General features: G+C 39.6%; 1 pseudogene; it reads left to right on the forward strand.

Moving 5' to 3' along the window:
• Window positions 1–5,419: 5,419 nt before the first annotated feature.
• Window positions 5,420–6,919, forward strand: LOC146486899 (uncharacterized; annotated as a pseudogene).
• The last annotated feature ends 202 nt before the right edge of the window (window positions 6,920–7,121 follow it).

Below are 7,121 nucleotides of genomic sequence, written 5' to 3' on the forward strand. Positions count from 1 at the left end.
TGAAGTGGAAATTGAGAGCATCAGATCGGCAATAACAGCATTAAAAAAGGCTTAAGACATCAGGGCCCTAATAAAGAATTTGAAAGAGAAAAGCAAAGCATCAGAAGAAAATGTAAAAAACCATCGGGATTAATGTCCAAATTTCTGGCTGATCTCAGGCACCTTGAGGATCCATGAGTACCAAACTAAAAAGAAACCGTTTAATGCATCCCTGTCAGTGAGTTCCATATGGCACAAGATGCCATTACTTTCACATGTGAGTGGTTGAGAATTTGCTCGAGTTTCCTTCATATAGTAAAGTAAAAGCAATGTAATCGCGGATTGCTTTCGACACTCAGTTGAAAATTGTTCTACACAATTCACAATCATGCTTCATGAACTGTCATGCAATCATTTGTTATTGGCCAATATACAGATGATTAACCGGCTTCGTGTTCTTACTTCAGTTGCGTAATGTCTTGTTTTTACGGTAATGTTAAGTTCTTTTGGCTGCATAATCCTTACAATAACTCAGTAGCTACAGTTTCACAATTGGTCCAGCATTGTAGTGTTAATTTTGTTATTCAAAAACACTTCTTTATTTCTGCGTGCTTTTTTCTACTGGGCACCAGGTGAGCAGGGTCCTCTTGGTTGCCTCATTACTTGTTTTGTACAGGGCACATTGTCATGGCTTCGAGTGGGGCGGCCCTTGCCTGTTTTCTCGCGCAGGGCTTTGCCCTCACCATTGTTGGAAATAAATCTCGATTTCTAGATTATGTAATTTAGTTGAGTTGTAAGCAAATAAAACTGCCATGATTGTGCCCAAAATAAAACAAAAAAAAAAAGAAAAAGAAAAAGTGGTGCCCAATTTTAAACCTTGTCTGGCCCTTAAAAATGGTTTGACCACCAGCTTGAATATATTAAAAGTCAGGGCGTCAGAGTATCTCGTTAAATTCCCACCATCTACCAGCAATGCGGGCATCGCAGAGCATATCGCCAGGTAGTTTGATGTGGAGAGCATGTGGGACATTCAGGTACTGCCGGGTAAACAGGCACGCTCTACTTTTTCCAATTCTGGTCATAAAAAGAAACCATCGGTGGGCTCACTATTGGTGATGTCATCAGTCCTGTCTTCCAACCAATAAATGCGCTGCACTTCCAGCTACCAAAGGGGATGACAAAAAGCGACCACACACTCATCTGGACTTACAGTCCAAAAAGTCACTATCTGCATGGGTGGCAATCCTGACACCATACAAAGCGCTGTTAAAATCCTGCATGCTGTCGTCACACAATATGATCTTATTGACATCTGGCGTGACAGGAATCCCTACAAACGTGATTACACAATGACAGGAAGGAACAATCGCCACCACAATTCTCTTATCAATACACACATCGATAATTTCTAGACAGCAGTTTTCTTCGCTCCTACATCACAACTGCCTCAATCACCCCCTTGCACATTCTGATCACCACCCCATCTCTATTTCCCTTGATTTCGACAATGACCTTCTATCCAAGGAAGTCTTTGAAGCGGAAATTCAACAAAATTGGACTGACTGGCTCCCCGGCAAAAGCAACTACAGCACCCTTTCAAAAACATTGCCTTCAAGTGCAATGTAATTCGAAGGAAAATGTCATGCCATGAGCGACACCTGATCAAAAAAAATATTGAATACCTTTGCCCCCAAGCCACAACCATGATTTTATTACAAAATACCTCGAAAGCAAAGAAAAACTAAAAAACTATGATTTCCAAGAACTCGATGCACTCAAAATGAGGTCCAAAGCCAGTTTCACTGAGGAAGGTGAAAAAAGCACATGCAATTTCTACTCCCTTGAAAAATGCAAACAAGCTGCTCAATCCATTACTACTCTCACCAAAGATAATCTTGACACTATCACTGACACATGCGACATCTTATCAGAAACATGCAAGTTTTACCAATCACTCTACACCGCCGAAAACACCGATCCTGCTGCCCAAAACACACTCTTCAACACCTCGATACCCACATTCACCACCACCAAACAGGACTCCTGCGAAATGAAGTTTACTGGCACCATTCTATGTACCTGGGTAGACAGACAATGTAAGAGGCCTTTTTCTTGCCAAAGAAAGGAGCAGAAGGAAAGAGACTATGCTTACTCCACTGGCTTCCAATTTTCCACTCAAATGTCAACATGCTGCCCATTACACAAAGGTGCCCCCACCAAAGTGATAAATCATAATAAACAGAACTGTTCAACGACATTATTTTATTATTAGGCGACATCACCATACCCTGTTCTCTTGCAAACGCTCTAAATGTTTTGTCTTGCAAGATTTACAATAATTTTCTTGAACAAAAAAAAAAAATACAATGTTGGTTCATCTTCCTTAACACTAGCATTGACAACATCAAGACTTTTTTTCTATAATAGGAGTGGTTGACTTTGTGGACTAAATTGTCAATCCATTTAGTCAGAGAATCTCAGAGTTGGAAACTGAGGTAACAGCTTTCTCCTTTCCTTGCTTACTTTCATTTACAGACCTACTGAATGTGATGTGAATAAAATCAATAATTTATTCCAATAAGTTTTTCACTTGTAACAATACTTTTGATTGTAAGCATGTGCCCTGAGATTTGCCATTAAAATTTAAGAAATATATGGACAGACATTCAGACTAGTTCCACTAAATAATAAGTTTAAATTGCACAAAGATTCAACCCTGTAATTTTGTTCCAGCTGTAAGCTTGCTGATGTGGAGTGAAAAAACTCATTTTTGTCAGATTAGTCCTGGGTTCCTTTTCTTACATGGCTTTTCAAAGTGTGAATTTAAATACTAAGTTAAAACACTTTCTCCACAATTATTTTTCTTAGTGATGTATTCAAACAAAATTACATTAATTTTCTAATTTGTTCATATTGCTATGTTGCAATATCCTCTTTGTTAGTTTCGGATAACTATCACTTAATTACATATGTGCATATTATTTGTTGCTTTCTCAGCACATTAGCATGTATTTTGCTCGAGGCCTAAACAGCCTCAATCAGATCTGAGGGTAAATAAAGTTTCATTCATTCATTAAGCATAACATTATTCATTTTTTCGTTACTTTGTTTTGTTACTTTTCTCATGTTAGTGGTCTTTTTTATCATACAATCGCCAACATTACACCAGATCCTCACAAGGAAGATCTACAAACTAAATTGCACCAGCACCAGAAGATAAAACATCCCTTCCACTGCCACAAGAGCTAGAAGCACCCATGTGCTGGTGTTTCATTCTCTGACATGCCGCAATTACAATAATAGGCATCTTTCCATAAGAGGTACCCATTCAATTTCTTGTTTTCCTAAAAGTTTGCGGGCTGCTGGCACCATTCCATGCAACTGGGTAGACAGACAACAAAGGAATTATTTAAAAGAAGGCCATTAAGACACTGTTCTTACACCACTGGCTTTCCAATTTTCCAACCAAATATCCAACATGCTGCCTCAACCAAAGTCAAAATGCACACAACTGCTTAAGAAAATTATGTCATTGTTGGGTGACATCACCATACCCTATTCTTTTGCAAACAATGTAGGTGTTTTGACCAAAAAAAATATATGTTTTGCAAAACTTGCCATAATTTCTTCAGAAAAAAAGTAAAATGCTAGTTCATCTCCCTCACTATCTTAATTGAAAATAGTCACTCTCTTTTTGTGAAACAGAATTGGTCAACTATTCTGTCATTTTGAACACTTAAATATTTCATTGCTTCAAAACTTGAATAGATGCTTGGATCAAATTGAAGTGATTGTGCCAGAAATGCAGAGTATGTTTGTATTGACACTGCTGACTGAGGCAATGACCTACATTTCCTTTAAATTTGTTTTCTAGCAACCACCTTAGAGAAGAATTTCCATCTTGGTACATGCATGAAGCAAGTACATGTAGCTTCCAGGTCATACATGTTATCATGTGACAGTACAGAGGCCAGACACACAGTTGACGATGAAAACTTCTGCCCACAACCGCCAAGATTACATCAGAACCTCACAAGGAAGGACCATCAAATAGCACCTGTGGATGCAACATCCCTTTTTTGCCACGATAGCTCCACGCACCCACAAGCTGATGCCTTCTGTAACATATAGCAATTGCAATTACATGTATCTTTCCATAACAGGTATCCATTCAATTTCTTGTTTTCCTAAACGTTTGCTGGCACCATTTCATTCAAATGGGTAGACAGACAATATGAGAAGCATTTTCTTGCCAAGAAAAGAACAGAAGGAAAGAGACTATGCTTACTCCACTGGCTTCCAATTTTCCATTCAAATGTCCAACATGCTGCCCAATACACCATGATACCTCCACCAGTTTGATAAGTCAAAATGAACACAATATTTTTAGGACATATTATTTCATTATTGGGTAACATCACCATACCCCATTCTCTCTCCTATTCTCATGTAAATGTTTTGGCCAAAAAATTATGTTTTGGAGATTTGCAAGACTTTAATCAGGACAAAAGCACAATGCTAGTTCAACTAACTCAGCACCTTCATAGACAACACCCAGGGTCTCTTTTTTAAATAGTATTTGTTGCTTATTCTGTCATTTTAAATGCCAAAATATTTCACTGCTTCAGATGTGTATAGATGTTTGTAAAATGATAACTGTACAGCTAACACAGTATGTCCATTTAGTCGGTGAATCTTAGAGTTAAAACCACAGGTTTTTTTCTTTTTCTAGCTAACTTTTATTTATAGTCCTACAATGTACTGAATTTGGATGAAATCAGCAATGCATTTTTCAATTGCAACATTGGTCTTGTTGATTGCAAGCCTATGCTTTAAGATTTTTCACTGAAAATTAGAGAAAAATGGGCAGACTTCAACATTACTTGAACTGAACATTAGTCGAACAAGATTCAACCATGTAATTTTGTTGCAAACATACCTCACCATAGCAAGTTCATTTTTCTTTAGTAATGTCCTGGGTTGCTTTCCAGTTAAATGGCTCTTCAAAATTGTGAATTTAAGACATGTTAAAGATTTTTTCCCAATTAACTTCATATTGATGTATTCAAACAATAAAAATACATTTTCTAATTAACTCATATTTTTGTTGTAATTTCGTTTTTGTTAATATTGTTATAAATTATCTTTTTGTTAGTGCTGATATTTTTTGTTACTATTTGTTTTGTTACTTTTCTAATATTTTTTGGTCCTTCATGTTTTGTTCTTTCTGAATGCTGTAATGTATAATTATTGTTCTAGTAGTATTTTTGTGACCACATAAATTCTTGTTCACTGTTTGATACTGTTGTTACTGTGCTAAGATTGTTTTGTTATCATTATTCTATTGTTTTGCTATTTCAATACCTTTTTACCATTCTAATACTGTTTATATATTTACTGTTCCAATATTATATAAGTGACTTTTTATGTGGCTAAATGTAATTTAGGGTAAGTTAAACTCAAGACAGTGCTGGCTAGCAGTTTCCATTCAAATTATTTGGGGTGGCCGCTTACTTCACAGGGGTTGTCGGGAATTTACAGCTCCCCTGTTGAGGTCAGATCATTTCGTTCGTGTTGCTTCACGTTGCACATGCTCGCAAAGTTGCTGCTATCGGTTTATCCTTGTGGTCTTTATTTTGACACAATGTTTGCCGTGAGATGAGTTCTCACAACACCAATAATAGCCTGCAATCAGCTTTTTACGCGACAACTTCTTCGGCAACACATTTGTTGTTGGCCTCCTCGACTAGTGCTTCAAACGTTTGCACGCCAAGTCCATTGTGTGAATCGGTGGCGGGCACTACAGCTGGTGGGACGACGATTTCCCTAGAACTAGTGGCTCTTATTGCTAAAACTGTTCAAAAAGCCGTAGCAGCTGAAAGATCCCAACATTCGGGGCTGGCAGGCTCGCAATCCATGCAAGCGTCGTCCTGTTCTTCGAACAACAACTCTTCTGGGGGCGTTCCCGCGTCTTTACATGCGTCAGCAATGAATTTCTTGGCTTCGGGCTCAGGGATACTAGGGCCTCACACAACTCACACGCCTCAAGGTAGGCCGATTTCTTCTGTGTGTGTACCGTCCTTTGTGTCAACATTTGCTGCGCCAGTGATGTCGCTCGCACCGTTCGCTTCGAGTGCTTTGAGCTTGTCGTCCCGTGCCATCATCGCCAGTAAATACATCGACCTCAGTGACCTTTAACTTGCAGCAGAAGGATCCCGAACCTCAACTCATGCTCGATGGCCGTCTCCTGCTAACTTCTCGGCCGAAAAAGCAACGTCGTCTCGTGGTGCGAGGCGTTTGCGATTTTTTCTCTCGTGTTGGTTTCGCATTTCCCGCATCGCTGGAAAGACCTAACGCAATACCAATTGCCACTACAGCGGTCGGATTTGGCTCGCCTATGATCAAGCCTTTCACGAAGATGCCGCAGCCACAAGGCTGACCAATTGGTCATCAATGAACGTACAGTTGTTTAATTTCCACGCGGCTGGGGCTTCAATTCGCTCAGCATCACTGCAATCTTTGGCTCGCTCGCAACCTTCGGGGTCTTCGGTCGCTGTCGTGGACAGCTGCATATCTTGGAACAGGGGGTGATGCACTGCTCCTTTTCCTGTGTGTCGATTCGCTCATCGTTGCAGCCTGTGCTCGGGATCTCATCGTAGTCTTGCTTGCCCCGAGAACTCCAGCAAATCCATCCGGGAGGACTGGAAGCAACGGGCTAGTTCACCAGTGGCCTCGAGTTTGTCTCCCTCGAGTAAATCGCGCCGTTTTTAGCTTGCGTGGCATTCTGTTGGACGCGGTACGTGGAGCGTTTATTTGTGTAACTGCGGTGCTTTAATAACTTTTTTTGCAGTTGAAATATTGTTGTACTTACCTCGATCGCCTTTAGTTTGATAGGATCATTAGTTATTGATATTCCCGTTCGGGAGGTTTTTGATGCTGATATTATAAGATCGTTTTTTTATTTTCCTTGGTTTGTTTTGATTTGTTGTTTCGTGTTTATCACCACCGTAGGCTGCTTTGTATTATTTCGCACGTTCCTGTGGGCGCGAGTTGTTACAGACTGGTTCGTGTTCTAGGCAACTATTCATTATAATTATAATATCTTTTTCTTTGGGGGGGGGGGCTGCTACTTGCTACATTTC

Source organism: Pavona decussata, unplaced genomic scaffold, assembly GCF_977016875.1.
Source record: "Pavona decussata unplaced genomic scaffold, jaPavDecu1.1 SCAFFOLD_19, whole genome shotgun sequence".
NCBI lineage: Eukaryota > Metazoa > Cnidaria > Anthozoa > Scleractinia > Agariciidae > Pavona > Pavona decussata.